At 41.2% G+C, this 23,067-nt stretch overlaps 1 protein-coding gene across 6 annotated transcripts in view; it reads left to right on the top strand.

Annotated features, from left to right (window-relative positions):
- dab1a (DAB adaptor protein 1a) overlaps nucleotides 1-23,067 on the top strand; it is a 70,102-nt gene that overhangs the window by 844 nt on the left and 46,191 nt on the right. For 5 of the 6 annotated variants that reach the window (XM_044043832.1, XM_044043826.1, XM_044043829.1 and 2 more), the window contains exon 1: nucleotides 22,225-22,360. The exons of the other annotated variant lie outside the window; for it this stretch is intronic. The gene's annotated coding sequence lies outside the window, so the exon portion shown is untranslated. Of the gene's footprint in view, nucleotides 1-22,224; nucleotides 22,361-23,067 lie in introns of those variants that run through there. 6 annotated transcript variants of the gene reach the window in all.

The following is a 23,067-nucleotide window of genomic DNA, read 5'->3' as shown; positions in this document are numbered from 1 at the left end:
TTGACAAATGTATTGCATACTTCTTTACGCATGGAGCCATGGTTATTAATAATGTTCCTGATGTGTGTGTGTGTGTGTGTGTGTGTGAGAGAGAGAGGTTTGTCCACTTTTGAGTGTTGGCTCACAGTAAGACTGAGGTGAAATGAAGTGCATCTCGGTACAGTGGTGTTGCTCATACAGATGTTGATGACGTGTTAGTGTAGTCAATGTAATGTGTGTGTGGACTGTATCAGCTTCACTGGGTTTGGGTTGATGGAGAAAGTGTGAGAGAGCGTCAGAGGGAGGGAGAGAGGGAGAGACCCGGTCAGTTTGCTTAGGTTGGGGGGGTGGAGATGAGAAGAGCCCATGCAGGCGCCTCGCTGCAGCTAAAAGCCGCATTAATCATGAGGCTGTGCTGCTCTGCAGACCCTCACTCTTTCTGCTCGCTTTCTTTCTTGTACTCAGACTGCATCACTTATACACAGCACCGACAGTAGATATATGCGCAGTACATGTGCATAAAATGTGCAACTACTGCCTCAAAGTACTTTGACACTACTTAGAGGTAGACATACAGAACAGATGTGTTTTAAATAATCACCCATAGTCAATTATGTTTAATTAGGCTGCAGATGATTGCTTATTTAAATTGTTGTATACATTATTTTAACTTAATGAAATTATGTTTTATCAGATAGAATTTTTTAAGATGGGCATTGGCAATAGAAAAACCCATATCATTCTAATCCTACCACTTCGTAATAACTTTGTAATGCATTACTTTCAGATTAATGAAATTTAGCCGTAAGAGTAGACATTTGAGAGCTGCTACTTTAAGTAGTTAAAAGATTTCAATACTTATTCTTCTGCTGCCAACAGACCTCTTACACTTCTCCTTGTATGGGCCCAGCAGGTGACTGCAGGTCGTCATAGAAACCCCCAGATTATTGTGTGGAAACTCTCTCTCTCTCAATTCTGATCTCCGCCTGTTGACAGGCTTCCTTTTCCTTCTGCTTCTTCTGTCATTTTCCACAACCCAACCTGCTTTTTGCAATTCCTGCTTTCCCAGTGCAGCATAATGGAGTCTTTGGATTGTGGACTGCATTACAGCAGACAGTCCTTCTGAATGAGCCCTGGACTAAATCTTGAAACGGAAAAGATGTCTCTTAAGTTGTGTAGTCTTGACATTAAGAGGTCACTGAAAAACTGGAGCACATGTTCAGGTTCCCAAAGCCTTTACACAGCCTTCTCAAAAGTAGGCTTGCAACTCTGAATTTGTATCTCAGCTGGAGACATGACACACATCTGATATCAAGGAAGCCATCTTTTCACACAGAATAGTTTTCTGCTCTCCAGAAATACATCTGAGACCATGTAAATGAATGCACAGAAATGACGAGCAGAAAACAAGAATTACTTCAAGCTCAAGAAATTTCTCCAAAAAATGGAACAAATCATTTTGATGAGAATAAAAACTGTTCATTCACTACTGGATTTAGGATCTGCTTCTTCAAGCTTTAGACCCAACAGGACAAAGGTGAACATCATACTGTGAGTTAATTATCCAGTAAGAATCTTGACAAATTACTGACCTGAAGCACTGTAACAATGAAAAGGTTAATGCTCCATAAATTGGTCAATTTCCTCTTCTTCTGTAATAAAGCTGCGTCTGAATACAATCCAATTTACAATTATTTTCATAATCAGTCAGTTAATCTGTCAGCTGGATGAATCAATTAATAGTTTGGTCTATGTTAACAAGGTTGACATGTGCCTCTCAAAATGTAAAATGATGATTCTTTTTGTCCACAAACCAAAATGATTCAGTGATTTTCTACCAAAAGAACACATTCACATTTAAGAAGTTTAAAATGTGAGAACTTTATAAATTGAACTTCTGATTAACACAAAGATTAATCAAAAGTATCAAAATATCTGATACAATTAATAACTGGTTAATTAAGTAATCATATCACATGTAAAGCAATAGTAAATTGACAACTTATTCAACTTACCTGCTTGGCTGTGTCTCAGTTGGCATTTCTTTAAATTAGCTGTGGTAGAAACAGTGAGCCGGCATACGGTGATCGCAGGCTTTCAGCAGTGCTGTCGCTAAATACACCAGACTCCTCTGGTAAATATTCAGATTAGAGATTAGATTAAGATAGAAATTTCCTTGCTATATGTTGTAGATTGATGTATGGTCTGTTACGTTGTGTTCCGCTTATCTGGATCTGGATCTGGGTCGCGGGGGCAGCTGTCTTAGCAAGGAAGCCCTGACCACCCTCTCCCCAGCCTCAGCTCCTCCAGGGGGATCCCAAGGCGTTACCAGGCCAGTCGAGAGATATCATGCCAGTGTGTCCTGGGTCAGCCCTGAGGTCTCCTCCCTGAGGACATGCCCAAAACATCTCCCCAGGGAGGCATCCAGGAGGCATCATGACCACATGCCCGAAACACTTCAACGGACTCCTCTCGACATAGAGGAGCAGCGGTTCTACTCAGAGCCTGTCCTGGATGTCCAAGCTTCTCACCCTAGCTACCCTGCGGAGGAAACTAATTTCAGCTGCCTGTATTTGCAGTTCTCGTTCTTTCAGTCAGTACTCAGACCGCTTTAACTGATTTACAGTTTAGCATTGTTCGCTTTGATTCTTATGGCGGACGGCGCGCTCATGACTCTTCCCGTGACAGCACTCGCTGACCAATCAGTGACCAGCAGTCTGTCGACGTCACATTTTAGTATCGGCTCAGCTCGCTTGGAACCTTGCCAGAGCAGGTACTAAAAAACTAGCCGTATTTCTGTTTGAATCCAGGTTCTGTTGCTTTTGGCACCATTTCTTACTTGTTTTTTAAAGAGCAGTTCCATAAAGTTGGCACTTTCATTGGTCAGTACCAACTTTTTGGGATTAGTGAATTCCCCTGCTGTGATTCCATATCATAACTTCAGTGTTAATAATCCTAATGCACGAATGGCTAAAAGAGAAAAAAGAAATACATGTTTGACTTTCTCCTCCACAGTGTGTACAGGGAGCTTTGTGAACCTGTTCTTCCCATCAGCAGAGAACTTGTGCTCAATACATCCGACATCATACTGTGCACAACTCTTTTTCCTCAGGTGTTTTGTCAGCTTCCTTTTCTCACCACAGCTCTGTACCTTGCTTGTAGTGAGCGTGTATCTCTGCATGAGCCCTGGATGCTGCACATCATGCTTCTTTACTCGCATATGCTGCTTAAATGCACATAGTGTTCACAAGTATCCTCACAGATTGAAATCAACAATAGAAGAATGGAAAGAGTAAATCACAGTAAAATCTATACCTATTCAGCGCTTTAACATTTTGTAACATGTTAAATATCACTTTTGTCCAGTAGGGCTTTCGACCGTTGGAGAGGAAAGAGGGAGAATTGACTGGCTCCTGGCTGGCTGCCCTCACTATTGATCCACATTGCTTGTGCGCGTGACATTCTCTCAGATATAATTGGCACTGAGAATATCTTTACAGCTCATTGGGAGTGTGTAGTACTTTGTGTGTATCCCAGATGCACCATTTTTCCTGGCCTGTATTCACTGTGAAGGAAATGGGATGTGTGTCTGTGACACATGGGCAAACAGACACACACGCACAGACCTTAACATGCAGGATGTATGCGGAGCCATTATTACCACCGATCATGATTACGTCTTCAGTACAAACAGGCACGGTGTAGCGCACACACACACACACACACACAGTGAGCAGTTCCTCTGCAGTCTATTATCTGTCACTATCTGTCCTCACCTCTGGCATCAGCATCTGCAGACACAACAATAGTACAAAGCCTTTATATTTTACTGCTGAAACAACTGCTGTTTGACATCCTCTGATTTTTTTTTTTTTTTAGTTGCAGCCTGACGTTGAAGCTCTCGAAGCACTATGATTGTCTGACATAGCAAAAGAAGGCACAACTCTATGAAGTTACAGTTCATTTTTTTATGAAGCGTGGTTGTACTGCGGTACCAGCACACACTCGGAGCTGACTGTACACTGTGCACACTCCCATCGCAGAGAATCCAGTAAGCTCCCTCTTAGTGAACACATGGCTGTCAGCGGGGACACAAGGAAGAACAGGTTTTTACCAGCTTATGTCTATTGACTGACTATTTGCACCAAAGTCCATTTAGAGAATCAGTGATTTTACATTACAGTACAAAGGAGATGCTAACGAGTGACACAAACGTAAACCAGGAAACCACCAAATGTTCCTGCAAACTAACATTTTATCCGTATGAAATTTGGCGTTGCAGAGTAAGCAGTTTACAAACTTAGAAACTTCAGTACCTAATGGCACGATTATGATTAGAAAATGTATTCTTAAGATAGTATACACTAAAGCTGGTTTAGATTTTATTTTTAAAGTAACTACAATGTGATGCAGGGTTGCTGGCCCTAAACCCTAACTATCATTTTAGTTAGCCCTCCGAGACCCTCGTGGAGGATAAAGTGGTAGACGCTGAGTGAGTGAGGTCAGTTATTACGTATGAACTGTATCACTATTCATTATTTGCTTATGATCATATACAACACACACTTGAAACTCTGGGATTTACAACACCCTCATAAAGGTAATTTAAAAACAGGCCACAGATTAACTGCTACTCTTGGCTCTTTACAGACTGAAAATCATTTGGACACCACGGTAATTGCTTTATTTTTGTCAGGGACATAAAGGCTATTTCTAGTATAGAAAAGTAGCTTTTCTGTATCACTTTTCCACAGCTGTACCCACACTGAGTCTCTGTCTTTGGTGATCCTTCTGCCCTTTTCTTGCATTACTACCCCTTTTTCCACTTCCTCCTTTCCTCCCAAGCAGCTTTGGGAATCCTCTTCTTTCAAAAGAGATGATGATTATGGAACGGAGACTCTCAAGCTCTTCTAAGTTAATATTTCTCATCATTATCACATTTTCTTTCTGATTTTTTTTCTCCCTTCATGTCTGGTCCTCTGCTCTTTCCTCTCTCCAGTGAGCATCTCTTTGGGGTGAAATCACAAAGGTGTTCACTTTGTTAATGAGTTTTCACAGCAAACAAAAGCACTTTATAGCCGGCATTTGTACGTGCACGCACAGACACACACACACACACACACACATAGAGAGAGGGGAATGCATTACACTGGAGTCACAGCACATTAACACTTCAATTAATTTCACGCATTACATTCTCATTTCCCCAGAAGTCAAGATCCCTGACCACCCACCGCCCTGAAACCCCACACACACACATACTCACACACTCAGCAGTATTATGTGAACCTAGTGACATTTTAGGTGGTGGAGAAAAAACAACAAAGCACCATAAATTACATTTTAATTTGAGCTCTCTGCCTTTTATCCAGCCATGAGAGGAGATGCCTAGTTCTGTGCAATGTTCTTTATTCAAGCAATACAATAGATGAATGCATGTAGAGCACAGAGGGAGAACTGGAGTGGGCTCTCAGTTTTGCTAGGGGGTTTGTTAGTTACACTTCCCTGTGGAATAGCTCCACTGACTTCCACGCTCTCTGCGAGACTGCACCAAAGTTAGGAAAAGAAAAGACTGAAACAGAAATGGAAATATGTTTTCCTGAGAGGATTTCCTCTTTATATTTCTCCCCCTTTTCCTCTCTCTCCTTGTCTTTCTTCCCTTCTCTCCATCTGTGCTTCTTTGTGGCTCCTGACTAATGAATTTTTAACCACCGCCTTTGTTTCTCCTTTAGTCACTGTTTGTAAAGATTAGCTACTGTCTTCACTGCACCTGCCCCACTGTGAGGGTTCACAGTGTGGTAACGTGCAGCAGTTTACTCATTCATGTGGAATTGACATAGCCTGTCGTGCCCGTCTTGTTTTGAAAGACAAGGTGGTGGTAACCTCATTCAGGTTGTGGTGCCGTGTTTCTGTGCCAAACATCTGTTAATGCAGATGATAGAGGGAGAGAGAAGGGCCTGAGTCTGACATCTGTGTCAGGACAGAGGAGTAGTCTGTGGCCCAGAACCACATCACAATCTGCCTCCCTCCCTGGAGCACCTGGTGTTCATCTCATATACAGTATAGCGCTCGCTGAGGGAGTCGGTGTGCAGATGCATCAGCCTGCTCCGCTCACAATCACTGACATATCACACTTTCATCACACATGAAACCCACTACTGATCACAGAAAAGAGTTTTATATGGTTTCATGGGTCATGAAATCTGCTCATCCCATAAACCAAGTTAAGTTTCAATTAAGGTAGAAACATAAAAATGATCCAAATGGGATCTGTTTTTTTTCCATGCAGCAGAAAACCTCTGAGGCTTTGGTTTAAGTGTTTGTTTTTTTTATCTTTTTTCGCCCCCACTCTTGTGCGCTGTTATTAATCCTGCCCATGATCCTTTCAGATTGTGCATGTTTTGTTACCATGTGATGAATACTAATCCTTAAAATATTTGTTAAACCACTCAAAGCTAAAATGCGTTCATGTATGAGAAGAAAATGAACTTAAAAAACTGAGCTCAGAGGAGGTTAAGGCTGAGGTGAGTAATAGCACTTTTTCAATGTCACTGGTGCTTCAGAGCTGTGAATGCACATTTCACTGCTCAGCCTTGGCTAATTTTGCTCGTCAACACATTTTTTGGGGAGACGGTGGCGCAGTGGCAGAGAGAGTCGTCTTTCAACTGAGAGATTGTGAGTTTAATTCATGCCGATGTGTCCTTGGGCAAGACACTTAACCCTACGTTGCTCCTGCGGTCTGGGTGAATCTGTATCTGTAGTGTAAACACTGAAATTATATACCCGCACGTGGGAACCCTTAGATATGCTGTCATCATTTACCACTGTAACCCTAACCCTCCTACTCTATAGAAAAATTGAGAAAATATAATGTCACTGTCGCCGATGGCCATTATTTTGGAGACTCACACTGGCATAGTTAGTGGTATAACCAGTAACCAAGTTAGACATCAAGTCAGAATGTCAAGGGCCTTTCTGCATGGGGTTTGCATGTTCTCCCTGTGTGTGTGTGTGTGTGGGTGGGTTTTCTTCGGGTTCTCCGGTTTCCTAGCACACAGTCCATAAACATGCAGTATGGGGATTAGGTAAATTGGACACTCTGAACTGACCCTCGTGTGGAGGATAAAGTTGTAGGAAATTGATGGATGGATGGACATTAAACATGCCCTCATCTCGTTCACATCAACTGTAGAAGCAAAATTACATGACCTATTAACATGTCTACGGACCTGCATATTACAGTGTTTTAACTTAACTGTAAAGCTTATGACCACATCCTTTTTCCTGCTTATGCATAAGGATGAGCCGATACAATACTTTAATATCAGTATCGATAGGTTGAAATCACTAGACTGTCATCATGTAACGTACTGTATAATGAGGGCTTAAAGACTGCTCTGGACTTCATATCATCAGTGTGGGAACATCCACAAAACAACCTTTTCAAGACCAAATCTCAATCTGATTCTTCCCCATTGCTGCATTAGGTTACATGCCAACACGGACACCTCCATCTCTTCATGAGAATTCTAAAATACTTGAGACCTATGCCACTTTATTTATTTTTTCTGCACAGAATATATAAATGGACCACACTGTGGTAAGGTCACCCGTTTGAATCCTGGTTTTGACTGAGGGCCTTTCTGTGTGTGGAATTTGCATGTTTCCTCTGGGATTACCTCCCGTAGTCCAAAAACATGCAGAAGTTAATTGGACACGTAATGTAAAAGTGAATGGTTGTTGCTCTCCGTGTGTTTGTGCTGTGATGGACTGGCGACCTGCCCAGGGTGTACCCTGAGGATAAAGCGGTGGACAAAGTAGGAATAAATGAATGACCGTACAAATACTTTTTGGTTTGCAGGAAATGCATTTGTTTGTGACTGTAAAACCTTCCTACTCACACAGTTTATGTTCTGCTTTATTTTTAAAATGATCTTTACTGGCTGACATGTCAGAGGATTTTGACCCACAGACACATAAATACACATTAGACATAAAGATTAAATGAATCAGTCCTTACTTCACTGCTGGGAATTCTTCAGCTTATATCATCCCAGAGCTCGTTATTACAGCTTTGTTCCTCCGATTGAGCAGTAAAGTGGAGCTTTAGCACTGTAAGCGTGTATTTATTAGATCAGAATTTACAGGAAATGAAATACAGCTGTGTACCATGCATTTTATCAAAGCATAAAATAGGGTAAAGCTGCATTGCATTACTTTTTAACCACTAAAACGATCTCACAGTAGTGAGTGGAGCTTTGATACTGCACCAGCTTATTGAGAGCTTAAGGGCTAAGCCTGCCACAGTTGACAAATAAGAAACTGATCAGCTGATCGACACCTTTCGAATCCTTGTCCTCTCCACCTGTTCACTTCAGTAATTTGCTGTTGTTTTGCCCTTGGTGTGACTTTTTTTTATGTGGGGAACTTTCTGGCTCCTTATTCCTGTCAGTGATGTTCACATAGTGAAAATAGTTAATTTGTACTGGCATTGCTTTGTAAAATGGTTAAGATCCGTGTGACTGCTCTGCTGTTACAGTCATTCTCAGCGGGAGTCATATTATAACGTGTCAACATAAACAATAGGAGCTTTCATGACAAGGGCAGGTCTAGGTTTTTGCCAATAATTGAAAATGCATGAAGCGTGTGTGTGTGTGTGTGTGTGGGTGGGTCAGTTAGTGGGTCTTCTTTATGGATGGTTGAAGGATTCAATCACCTGCCATTTGTGCTCCTTGATCGAGTGCGACTGAGCATCCACTAGACACGCACACACACACAGTCAAAAGATCAGAGTATATATATATATGTATATATATATATATATATATAACTGAAGGGTTAATAAAACTGAAGGGTTAATAAAAGATTTTCTTCATAATAGTGCTCTTGATGGTCCCCCTTACCCGTAGGCCATGCTCCTCCTCCGCCTCTCCCTCACTCCTTCACACACACACACACTCACCCTCCCACCCGTTCTATATTCAGGTATTAAGACGGGCAGCCTTCCATTAGCTGGAGATAACGACTTCTCTATCTTTAGCACTATGAGCGCTGATGAGTATGATAAGTAATTTTTGGGAATGATGGTGTTAAAAGACTACCCAATCAGCTATGGGGCCATGCTCACTCAGCGTGTGTGTGTGTGTGTGTGTTTATGCACATAAAGCTGGATTAATGGAATAGGCAAGATCTAAGAACGGCAAAATTAAATGACCGTGAACTGATTTGATGGTTTCAATCGCGCACACCCCCCAGTAGCCGTTGCTGGAGCTGACAGACGTGGTTGATAGAATAGTGGAAATGACTGGACCTCTATATTCGGTGTATGTCGACGTGTCTGCATGATTGAAAATATCACACATGCCTTTTTGCACATTGCTCCAGTTTTCTGTGGCAGCTGGTTATAGCAGCTGTTCTGTAAAATTCATATTTTTGACAGAATCTTCCTCCTGTGAGTTTATGGTTGGATGTCTACAAACAGTGTGTGCTGTAAGAAACGTGTTCATTTCATTAGCGCTACAACCAATAATCATCGATGACTAAATGAATCCGCAACTATTTTTTAGAATAGACTCTTATCATGTCTCTGCATCTCTGTGACAGTAAACTGTCTTTGCTTTGGGGTTTGGGAAAAAAATAATCAATAAATTGAGAAAATAATCCACAGATTAATTGATTATAAAGAGTATTACGTGCAGCCCTACATGTCATAAAGAAGCATTAAACAGCCAGTAAAGCGGTCTGTGTCCTACAGATGCAAAAGAAAGAAAAAATGCAATAAAAATTAGGCTTTACAAAAACGTGCTATTTCCAGTATGTCAGAAAATGGGAGAAAGGGTAGAGAAATAATGAAAGGAGTGGATGACAGAGGGAGGAATGAGGAAGAAACCACAGGAAGTAAGAGATGGAGAGTGAAATGGTGGTGATTTCCTGGCTGCTGTGCCTCACTGAGTTCTCCTGTTATTAGTCATACTACCTGCTGCTGCGATCGGCCCAGCTCACCTCACCCCGCCACCTGGTGTGTGCATGTGCCCTCATGCATGTGTGTGGGTGCCTAATGGGTTCCAAAGCTGGTGATGAGTCCTGTGTTTCCACTCTCTGGAGACTCCCCACTCGCCTGGAGAAAACAGACTCCCTTACCTTGGCCTTTGCCGTAAATCGGCCCTCAAATGAGTTCCCACTGTGATGCCCTTGCACTCCCTCGGACCACGAGCTCTCTTGAGAGAACAACTTAATGATCCACGCTCTGATAAACTGCGGCCTGTGGAATAAATGGAGATGTGTGCTGAAGGGAATATTTGGAGCTGTATTGTCCATCAGGTGGCCTTCTCTGAGAGTGGACCTCTTCACTAGAGTGGATTGACCTCTGCAATTTATTACCGCTGACATCCGTCACATCACAGCCCTCAGGGACACACACAGTAATAATATCACAGCGGCACCAATGCAACTGGCCATATGACACTCTCTGTGCTGCTGTGGCCTAACCCTGCCTGTAAGGTTTATTAAATGACTGACTGGGTGGTGCTATGGCCAGTTTTATGGTTTTCTGTACAACATACTGCCTCCCTCTGCCACTATAGGTGTTTGATGCGTTATATTATGGGCTGGCTGGTTCTGGCTGGTTTGGGGTATTAGTGAGAATATGGCTCAGTGGTCACACCTCAGTAACCTCATCTTCATCAGTATCCTAATGGATTTTTTGATGCCGCTCCTTCGCTCTCCTCACAACCTTCCTCTGCTTTTGTGTGCAATGTGCTAGTAGCCTCATTCAGGAAAGCATCATTTTGGTAGGGCTAAGAAATCCAGACCAAAATTCTTAGCTAATAAACCTGTGTCAAAAATGTGAGATTTCACAAACATTATAAAATGTGTTTAATTGCACAGACATGGTTTCCTTCCCTGTCTGAACATTTACAGTTGTTTAAAATGTAATTTTGCTTCTTTTTGGAGAGCATCTTCTGGACAACCTTACACAAATGATCTGTTGCAGAACAATACTGAATGCACAGTGCTGCAAAGCTCCCTGTTGGGCCAGAAGCCCTCTGGTGCAATAAATTAAAAACATGTTTGGCTGTAATTCACAGTAAATCCAAAGCAAAGCAAATCCTTAAGTCAACACTGCATTTTCTTGGGTTCACAGCAAAATGCTGTTAATTGATAAAAGAGTTTTTTGTTTACGTTCCAGGAGAACTTGTGAACATGTGGAGGCCAGGTTTTTGCACAGATGCTTCATTATTATTATTATTATTGTTATTACCTAGCCCCAGAAAAGAGTTAATTAACTACAATATACTGTGAATGAGCTGAAGAATTTGAAGTTTTTAGAAGTTACTCTTTTCTGGTACAATCCCTGCAGAAGTGTTTTTTTTTTCATTGATTTTTTTGCGGTGCAAAAGAAGAAAGACGTGATATCCAGATACTCCAATGTCCGATATCCCATTCATTTTGCAGTTTTGAGGATGAACGTCACATACAACACGTGACCAAATATGACTAAAATCTCGTGTTGAGTGTCTAAAAATATTAATAAATAACTCTTTCTCGCACTGAACATTTTTTTAAACCTACCATTTTCCAGTGATGTATAAAAATCAAAATATTGTACTTAACCTTCCTCAGACAGATGTTGTGGCTTCCCTTTTATATAATTGTCTTTCATTATAGTTATAACCAAATTGCTATAATAATATCAATAATAATGTAAAGGTGAGATGGCCAATGATGGAGCCTCTAGAGTCAGTGATGAGTTAAGTTGAAAGATTTTATTGAAGACAGCTCAGATCCTAAGAGAACTGGGACAGTGTCTGATATCTGAACAGTAAGGCATCATCGCAGATTCTGGTCGGATACAAATAGTTAGTAAGCCTTGAGGTAGTGTATCTGGTCCAGGTGCCTGGCACCTTGGTATCTAGGGCGGGAACTTTGAAAGGCCCCTAGTTTGTGTCTTATTCTAAGTTATGGCTGTTTATATTGAACACCCCGTCTGATTCTAAGAATATGTCAGTAATTAAACTAAAAGTTGGCTAAAGACTCTTTCACAATTATTGTGGGACATGTACTGTACACCATTAACGTTATTAGCCTAATTAGTGGGATCACATTCATGTATTTACAAAGATTGAATGGCTAACCCTGTCACTACAGTAGACGTTTAAAGGATTATCTGAATAACCATTACAACTTGTGTTTACACCATTACTTAAGCAGATTCTGTGTGAAAATGTGTGTTTCCAAAGGTGTGCATTGCTCTCCTGTGGAGTGTGTTGTGTGAGTGGGCCAGCAAGGTTTCTCAGGGGTGTAGCTGTGAATTAAGTCAAAAGCTGAAGGCTGGTAGGGTGGAGGATAGGAGGAACTCTTCCAGGTGTTGCACACCATTTAATCACTCACCTGTGAGATGAATGGAATGAGCCAACAGACCAAACACACACACACACACACAACATACACGTACAGTATACTCAAGACTGATGGGACTAATTACCCAAACTCCACCATGGCGAACGCTCCGCCGCAGCATGGCTCAGAAAAATCATATGAACGCACACAAATACACAACGGCAAGCTGCCGCTTCTCTAGCTGATCACACTGCTCGCCTCCTGCTCCACTTCTATTTGTGTTGTCACTCGGAGGAGACACAGAGGTGGAGGAGAAAAAGGGAGCAGCTTGGTTACTACTAGGTCAGGAGGCACATTGGTAGAGGAGGCTATTCTCCATGGAGGCTGTGACTGCAGGCAGCACTACAGGTAACAAACACATCAGTCACATAGCCACCACACCTGTTACTGTACAGATGGTAAACCCTATGAGAGAGGCAGGCAGAGCAATGAAGAAAGATGAGCAATCAGAGAGAAACGCGGAGGAGGAGAGACAAAGCAAAGGGAGGGATGGTAGTTCAGGGAGAATGAAGAAGGGGAAATTGGGAGGATAGTGGTGTGGAGTCAGGCGGCTGTTCCTGTGTGTGTGTGTGTGTGTGTGACACGAGCAACATGGGGAGAATAGTTGAGGGAAAGTGGAAGAGGGAATGAAGAGGGGGAGAGACTTCCTCACCTGCGTCATCTGCCTGGGGCAGACAAAGTCCTGTGTAATCTAGTGAGTCTCTCTCTAGGTTTTCTGGATATCATTATACTACATACACACACAAGCACACACCTTTTACTACGTCTTTATTTTTTCTTTCTCTCTCCTTCTTCGTTCAGCCTCACATAAGAATTAATCCTCATCATTACCTGTGTCTTCATCAAAGACACTATAAGCACTTTGCTCTCCAGATCTGCCATTATCGTTTTTTTCCCCTCTATAATAAAAGGTTTTAGTCTGTGTGTGCACATGTGCATGTGGATGTGTGTGCACATGTGGCAGTGCCCCGGGCGACACATCTTAATCTCCTGTCTATTAGTATATGCAGAATTCTCCTTTAGCTGGTGGAGGCATCTGATAGACTATCATTTCTCAGCCCTGCTGGCCTTCATCTTGCTCCAGGAAGTGAAGAAGATGATGTGTCTTGGGAATAAGATGAGAACACAAAGGAACGGAGTGTTTCTTCTGTCGCCTTTGTCTCAGTCGCTCTCTCGACAACTCCAGCTGAATTCCAAATGAGCTAAAGGTAGTCTGGATCCTACAGATTTTGGATCAGAAAGACGAATTTGACAAAAGTTAATGTTTGTACTGTAAAGTTTTGGTTTGGTTTTCTTTCCTGAGTTGTTGTTGGTTAACATTAAAAGTGAGCAGTTTTAATTAGAAACATCAACAGAATTTGTGCGTGTGGACCTTTTGTATTCTCATTTGTTTTAGGTCTATAAAGATCCCTTTAAATATACGTTGCTGCAGCACAGTCGGATGCTTTTATGGAGAACACTTGCTTTGTTTGTAGAAGCAAAACTTTAAGTCTTTAGAGTGATTTTTACCTCTCTTTAAAATATCTCATGACATTTCATGAGACGTTTATGAGTGCAGACCAAAATAAAGTCAGCGAGACACTAAAAAAAAAAAGCACTTGTGCGGAATGTTTAAATCTGAATCGCTCTCTCAAAAACAAAGAGGACATTTAAAGAACGATCTACTTAATAAAACACACAAACAGACTCACGTCTTACTCCTGAGAAAGAGGTCACGGACAAGGAGCATTCACTGACCTAATATTAATCAGCAGTGATGCTGTGCAGCTCAAACAGCTTCAGCTTGTCTGTGGGTTTGGCAGTGGCCAGTCTTCAGTCTTTGAGTCTTTGTTTATGTGTGTATGAGAAGAGTGTGAGAAAGAGGGGAGGACTGGGAGGGAATCAGATTGCCTATTCCAGTCACACAGATCGTCTCTTCACTTCACAGCCTGTGGCAGCACATTTCCTTCCCTCCTCATGCTTGTTGCCTCTCCTGTTACCCCCCCACCCCCCTCCATGCCCTTCTCTCTGTAATGGAAATGCAAATTCAATTGACCTTAATTGGAATGACAAGGATTTTTATATAACATAACATGCAATAGTGTACGGTAAAGTTATTCATGTTTTTTGTCTCTTTTAATCGCAGCTGCCTCTTCCACTTTTCCTTTTTTCTCAGGACTTGAGGATATGTGTGTGTTTCCCTTCTATGCGCTATATTATATAATATTAATTGTTTATATTTTGGACCCTAACCCAACAAAATAGTTGATGATGGCAGAAGCGGGAGAAGAACACGGTCTAGAGCCAACACAGTTTTCTAATTTGAGTCTTTAAAAGAATTTCGCTTTGAAATTGATGGTTCACAGAGGAGAAATATCTGAGGACGAGCAGAGACATTTGCATTTGTTTACAACGCAGGGGCAAGTCGGGCTTGACAGGTGGACTCTGCGCTTGTCAAGATGATTAAACGCTTGATGCATGTAGATGCACATCATAATTAAATGATTGTTGAAGTTGTAACTTCCCCTCTGCAGTGTCTGTGTAAATGTATAATGAAGGTGGTTATACCTTCTGCTTTCCCATACATTGATTTGTTTGTATTTTAACTTCAATACTTAAAGCGGTTCACAGTATAAATGACAACGCATAGTTTGATTAAAAACCCGCATCCCTCTCTCCTCTTCTCCTTCTATACTGATCCCTCATTTTTTTTTGTTTCCCCCTCACCTCTGTCCTGTTCCCCTGTCCTCTCCCTATACAGCTGTGTGTATGGGAATCATCAGCAGCTACACTATGATGGATGGCAGTGAGAGGATTGACCCTGACAGCATTGAACTCTATACTGCAGCGCATGTATCATTACCTGTACCGCATACACATAGTGTGCATACTGATGCTGATCCATTGTGTGTGTATCATTCAGACAGAAACATTTGAATTGGATTTAACTTTGCAATTTCCTTACTTTCTGACACACACACACACACACACACACAGGTTTTTCTGTTTTAAAAGGTTTGTATTGACTTGGAGTTCTTTAGGGAACTGAAAGCCAATAGACCCTCTACTCTCTGTGAGAGTTCAGAGTCAGACCAACAGTCCAACAGACCGTAGGGTGCTAAAAGGGTCTATTTCCAGCACTGGAAGAAAGTTTCCCCCTGGGGGGCCTTTTCACAGACTCCACATACGGCATGAGATTTTTTACACATTGCCTCGGTGAGTGTGTGTGTGTGTGTGTGTGTGTGTGTGAGTTTGATGGCAGACAAGAGTTCAAAGAGTTTGGAATTCATAAATGGAAATTATGCAGATCATTTCCTGAGTCTTGACAATCCCACAGTGATTCACTCCACGTCTGTCGATGACATCAGAGGGTGCAATCTTTATATAGGCTAGTGTGTGTGTGTGTGTGTGTGTGTGTGTGTGTGTGTGTGAGAGAGAGAAAGGTGACTGCCCACCAGTCCAACAGTGGTGAGATGAGACAGAGTTTATGTGTGTGTCAGAGTCTATAAGAAACAACAGGGCCTTATTAAACACGGACACTCGGTAAAGATTGATCGTGTTTGGCTGTCTGTGTTTTAAGTGAAAGGGCAGGCGGCTGTGACAGTGGGTTTGGGTGGTTAGACACACGGGCAGGAAGTGTGACTGACTGATGGCCACTAGTGGCAGGAGGCCGTATGGAGCGGGCAGGATAGAAGTCGTACTTCCCGCTTGGGCTTTGAACGGGAGGTCGATCAAACCTAGACGTCCCTCTTCTGTCCACTCTGTATACTCAGTACATTTCCATGCACAGTTAAGTCAAGCTACAGTTGTACCACAACACCATTTAATTGGACTACTGTCCTTGTACCAGCGTCCAGCAGCGAGCGAGGAATCGATCAGTGTATGAAATGTGCACGCCTCCACTACGCTTGGTCGCGATAAACCCCCCGTCAGCTTGTTAGTGTTAGGTGGTTTCCATTTTTACCTAGTGGCAAAAGGGTTATCAACCGTTCCATAAAACAAGGATTTGTTCCATATTTTAAAGGTAAAAGACATGTTCTGCAGATATGGGACACACTTAGTTTACTTTTTTAACTATGAAGTCAGTGCATACTGCTCAGGCGAAAGAAGAACAAGCTTGCAAAAGTCTAATTCAATTATTAAATAGTTTTTTAAACTCATTTTGGTTGATCGAGAGTTACATACATAGAAATACTATTATAAAACTGCGAAACTGCGTCTTTTACTCAACTGTGGAAGTGAAAGTGTGTAGCTTTAGTGCAGTATATAAACCAGAGGTATCAAACTAATAAATAATTAAATAATGGTAAAAGAAAAATGTCATACATTTATAATGACTTATTTCTATATGTTTTTTAATAATAGATTGAATTAATAATAGGTTTATATTCTGAACTATTTATCTTTCCATAACAAAACAAAAAACAAACACTTTTATTTTGAAACTACGTGAAATATCATCGTAAATATTATTATTTCTATGTCTTTTTATTTTTGTTTTTTTCTTATGTCATGTAAACATACTGACTTGCTCTGGAGACACAAGAGGACGATCAGTTCCTCTCTCTGCAGCATATATGGACACATTGACACCGTGTGTCATGGTACAAGTTGCCAGCAGTGAGCTGCTCATGTTGCCAGCGGCAAGTGAAGAAGTTTAGGTCTGTTATTGTCGAACGATTAGCCGCAAGCGTCCTTGGCTTCTTTTAGTCATTGTCTACTCCTCTTCTCTGTTCTCCAGTTCTTCCTCTCCTCTGCATCCTTGTCAAACCTCTCCGATTTAAAATATGCAGAGACGTAGCAGCTAGATTAATGATGAGTCCAAAGACATGCAGGTTAGGGGACTGCTTGTCTGTGTACATGTCTGAATGTGTCATCCTTGCTGTGACAGACTGTTCTTTGCAAGGTTGACCCAGTGGTTTCCCCAGTGTGAGCAGGCGCCAGCTGCCTGATGTGACACTGCGCAGGTTTAACAGGTATAAATGATGCATGAGAAAATGTCAGTGCCCATGCGTGTTTGCTGAGATGTGTATACGTGTAGATTATGATGTAATATTTATTGTGTCAGGATGAATTGATGCAGCCACAGTGAAGCAACAGTAGTACCTTTGTGAATCTTTATTTCCCATTTCATCATTTTAGCTGCGTCTCAGTGCAGAGGCACAGTGACAGATTCTGTGTGTGTGTGTGTGTGTTTATCTGTGTGCACACGTGTGTTTGTGCAACAGGATTTTGCAACACCATGATTAAGTGTTTTGAATAATTGATGATTGCATCCCTCATTAAGTCTCAGTCTTCTGCTCCAACAGGCTCCAGCTCTATTTTCTTTCACCAGAATTCTCCTCTCCTCTGTTCCACTCCATGCATGTAGCAAATCTATCACTCGCATTAGGCTCTGCTGATGGGGGTCCAGAGGGGCTGTGAAGGACGTAAATCATCTCGAGTGGACATTTTTAACAGGCAAAGTGATGATGGGGTTCCCAGTGCAAAGAGCAACCTGCGGCTTTAGAGCTGCTGTGAACACAGGTTATTTCGAAGCAGTGACTCTAACTGTGGCTTGTTTCTTGACTCCTTTTTTAATCATCCAAGAAAGTATGAGTGGTACATTAATGGTACATTCGGAAAATAAAGTGGACAATAAGAATCACTAAGACATCTTAAATTATGTTAAAAGTGTAGAGATTAATATATATGTAATTAGGAGCGTTTTTGCATTTATAGTTTCCTTTTACTTCCTCTAAACGTCTTTGTTTTGTCACCCCCTTACACAATTTATGCACTCACTCACCAGTCGGTGATGCATAGAAGTACAGATGCCATGGAAATAAATGAAATTGGTGTTTTGTATCTGACGAGTCAGGAGAAATGACGGCCAGAAGGTCTGCTGTATGTTTGTGCCATACTCTGTTGATCATGGAAATCCATTACCATATTGCTGACATTAGCCTGCGTCTCTGCACCACGAGCAAATCACTAAATCATTTCTGGAGAGGATGGAGCCAGTCCCACCTCCACATGTTTTTGAGGGCTGGGAGACAGCAGGTTCTGGATCTACGACAACATGACGTTATACATCTTCCAAGAAGAATAGGAGAAAATCTGCAGCAGATTGCTGCACAATCAGTCACACCCTAACTGCTGGAGCTCAGCAAAAGTGAATGTGTCTTACATGGGTTACAAAGTGACGCAGTGTTGTAGTAGAATAATATAATGTTTGTTGAAGGAGACAGCAGTGGATCAGACTCACGGACAGACAGACAGACAGAGTGGTGGTGGAATCAGTGCCGCTTTGTTAATAAAGGCATATCCACAGTCTGTCAGTAAAGCAGCAGCTCCTTCTCTGCATGAAAAAGAGAGTCTTACACACGTTGTTAAGAAGGAGCAATTTACATTTTAGCACATAACAAGGCAGAACGCGCACACACACGCACACGCGCACACTTAGGAAAATGAAATTTGTTTTCTTTTATTTCCCTTCAAAACATGAGAAAGTAGGACTCCCCCAAAGAGAAAGCTGTGCTTTGATATCAGTGAAAACAATCTGAGGCAAAGATGTTTGCCGTTTTTTAAATTAAAACGTTCAATTAAATTTTTCTATATCAGTTTTATAAAATGACGGATAAAAGGGCTGCAACTATTTATCATTAATTGGCAACTAATTTGATAGGTGATTAATCAGTTTGTGTATTTCTTTATATATATATATATATATATATATATAAAATGAAAATATCAACATCTTGAATGTGAATATGTTCTGCTTTATTGCCCCTCTGTGTTTGAAACAACGCCCCCCCTTGTAGTACTTGTGGAGTAGTTAATATTTTGATATTGTCATGTGGTAATGCTCCTTCCAACAATGATATCGTAGTTGCATTATATGGCAGAATAATCTCAATTCTCAGCCCTAATCTGCATGTGCATGTGAATCTCTCATCTTGTGGGGTATTCTGTTCCTGGCTGGAGACTGTGGATGGGAATGTGTGTATAACCTCCCCTCCGCTGAATGGTCCTCGTAGTTATTTAAGCAGACATGGAGCTGCTGTGTGTCGTACCTGGAGCAGAGAAGCACCCCGTGTCTCCATGTTTCCCTCCCGCAGCGTGGTGTTGTGCTGGCTGGTGGCATGGCTAACTGCCTGCTGAATTAGCGGCACTGTTGTCCTCATAGGTCTCCAGGTCTGGTGCAGTCGCTGGTGGTGTGTTCACGAGACAGCTGCAGCAACAACGTCTCTTTGCTTTAGCCTGTAAAAGAATAGCCTAACATTTTGCACTGCTGTGGTATGATGTTATAATTGCTACTTTAATCAGTGTCAAATATGGCATGCTTTGGTGCTTTAGCGATGGTGGACTGAGCTGTGGTCATAGGTATTTTGACCAGTGGCGATTGTTGACAGCAAGGGAAGCTCAGCTTCCTCCAAAATGTTCGTCAAATATGTCTCACTAGTTTTTTGATTCAGAATCATCTAGTTTAGCTTGAGCTGTTTATCATGGATGACGGATCTTCTTACGTCTAAAGCCATTTGAAGCACAGCTGTTCTCTATAGGTTTGGAAGTGACATTTTTGTACACCTTTGTCCAATCACCGTCGAGCAAACACTGTGGTGAGCCCGACGGTGATTGGACGAAAACTTTACTTCCACAGAAGTTCAGCTTCTGTGGGAGTCAATGGAGCAAGGGGCGGGCATGGACACTGGGCTTCAGCATAAAGACTGGAGGAACTGTCTGAAGGGCGGAACCAGTTTTTGATTGACAGCGATGCAGAAACAAACATGACAGCAGAGCATTTTCTGTAGAGAAATAGCTGGTCATTGTGTGTTTTTTGCCCGGCAATATAGATTTGTATATATACATTGTCAATAAAAACACTATTATAGCATTTAATTTTTTTTTAAAATTAATTATCTTGTTTGTTAGTTTGCAGAATTTATGTACAAATAACTGGGCCTGAAATGAGCTTCCCCTGTTTCAAAGACCAGCAACTGACAATGTTGTGTCCGTGCTTGTAATGCAATGTAAGTGACATGGTTGAATTTGAAAAGTCTAAAAAAGAGTCCTGTAGTTTTATAAAAAGGAGTAAAATAATGTAATGTTTGTTTCAGTTTGTTCTCCGTGACATGCATCAGCCACTCGTGTTCTCTGTGACCTCTGCTTACGCTTATGTTATCAAGCTTACCTTTTATTATAATGATCTTTTTCATCCATAGGTTAATCAAGTTGTTATTTGGTCTACACGGTGACAAACTGTAGTGTAGATAATAACAATAGCTTGTCAAACCTTCTGCAAACACATATATTAGCAGTGCCTCACTCTTTTCTCCTGACCAGTCGTTGCTGCTCTAACCTAACTCTCTGCAGTAAATTCAGCATGGATAATTACAAATGTTGGTCAAAATTTGACCAACCATTCTACCTTGTTATCCGGCCAAGAAAATCATTAACTGACTGAGCAGCACGATTGCCGGATCCCAGAGAGACAAATGCAAAAGAGGCAATTCTGGTTTACAATTCTGCCTCAGGTTTACAGCAGTATGACCAGTGTAATGTGACAGGCATTGTCTGTCACATGTCTTGTTTTCCAAACATCACATCTGTCCTCCAAAAATGTTTTTCATGAGTGAGAAAGATGTTGGATAATAAGAATTTAGTTCATTTCATTAAAAAGAAAAAAAGGCTGGGCAGATCAGGGTAGCAGCAGAAATTGTGGTTGTGAGTGAGGATTAGTTTACTCAGTCTGATTAATTATTACTGAATTTGTTTAATTTATGATTCACAGTTTATGTGGATTGTATTGTGATATCATGTGGTTCCGGTGAAGTTTGCTCAGTTCAAAGAACCTTCTGTGATAAATGAGTCGTTTCCGTGCTGTATAGAAAACGCCCATCTCTGTGATAGGAAGTGATCCTGTGCTGGACAAGATGACCCTGTATAGATACACAGGTGCGTGAGAATGTGTGACATTTTCCCCAGGAGAGAAACCAAAGGTTTGTTGGGATATCAATAATAAATAACCAAGGCTTTCTTGCATATCTTCAAAGACACAGCACTTAATGTATGGAGGTCCATATAGAGGTCCCCAGGGCCTTTGGCCCCCAAGTCTGCATTAAGTGTTCTAGTGGCACATAGCCCTGGATGGTCTTTTTCAGTTACAACATATTCAAACATTATCAGTGGCATTTTTCAGAGACTTCTTTTTACACGTTTTAGCAGAAAAAGCTACTGATAACAAAACAGTTCAGCTTAGTCAGGACAAAGTGATAATGTAACACTGTGACAGTGAGTCGGCATCTAACATCCTCCAAGAAAGCTGAATGGAACTCGGCCATCATTCATAATGCTACAGTGCAAACCTTTGGTGATTTTTGTAGTCGCTGCTACTGTTATTCTACCTTTGTATTCTGTATGTGAACAGAAATGCTGTAACATGAATGGTATGTTGTGTCCCGCATCTGAAACTTCACCTCTGAAGCTTTTCGTGGACTCACTTCCTGTGTGCAGCATGAGAATGAGTAAACACGACTGCACAGTGCAACGCAGAGAGAGTCACGTGGAGCTAATAGGCTTTTAAACAGCATTACGTGAACTCATTTCACAATTAGTTGAATATAATTGACATTATATCTAACAGTTATGAACTACACTTTGAATTATTCACACCTGTCTTCCTGTGTTGAAATGTCTGCCATGAAAAGGTTGTCTAGGTTTTGACGAGATGACACTGCACATTATGTGTAGTTTAGTTCGCTGAGTTTTACAATATACAGCAGTTGTATACTTAGGTGTGATACTGGACTTTATCCCGATGATGAAGTTCTAAGGTCTCTCTCTCTCTCTCTCTCTCTCGTGTGCACACACAGACACACAATCTGTGCTAACTCATTCACTCATTGGTACATTCCGCCCTCTCACCTCTGTTAGTTGATCTTTTACCTTTTTGTGCCGTTTTCATTCTTCTCTTTGTCTCCTCTTAAGCCAGTTTGACTACCTCAGTAGACTTCATTAACCGGTAGGTCTCAGTGTTTTATCAGTGGATGATTCATTTATTCACCAAGATCCCTTAAACTTAAACTTAAATGTGGTGTGATTCTAATCATGAATATTCGTCAAACAAATGTTGTTCTTCTTGTCATTGTCTGCCTATTATTTAAGTAACTGTCTCGTTCTGTTCTTAAACCAAAGAGATTTATTTTACAGTCATGAAAGAACAAAACTCTGAGAACCTGTTCTGGGAATGTTCCCTGAAAGTTTTCCCTATTGTCATGGAACGTTTTCCTAATGTAAGCTTTTGGCTGCATATGTGGTTCCCAGAACGTATTGTCACTTTTGTCACAACTTTTAGGGAATCATTTTAGAACATACTTTTGGTTGCATTAACATAAGAGAGCATTTGGTACACATTACTAATTGTATTATTAATAACTGTGTACACATTAGCACTCATGCTGTCAGCCATTTATGAATGAACAGGCAAACTTGATAAGCTTTATTTTAATAAACAAAATAACAATAACAAAAAAACGTTTAGTAGTCCATTACTAATCAGGAATTTGTTTAATTGTTACAGCTTAATTGCAACATTGTAAACAATGTCAGAAAGTACAGGGTAAACACATACAGTCTATACATACAGTCATGGTCATTCTTCAACAAATACAACACAGAGGAGAGCTGTGTCCCTGATAAGGACAGTGATAAGGTGTTAGGATACAAAGG

This window comes from Solea senegalensis, linkage group LG14, assembly GCF_019176455.1.
Source record: "Solea senegalensis isolate Sse05_10M linkage group LG14, IFAPA_SoseM_1, whole genome shotgun sequence".
In the NCBI taxonomy this organism is placed as follows: Eukaryota; Metazoa; Chordata; class Actinopteri; order Pleuronectiformes; family Soleidae; genus Solea; species Solea senegalensis.
Note: the sequence above shows the minus strand (reverse complement) of the source record. Positions and strands in the feature narration are given on the sequence as shown.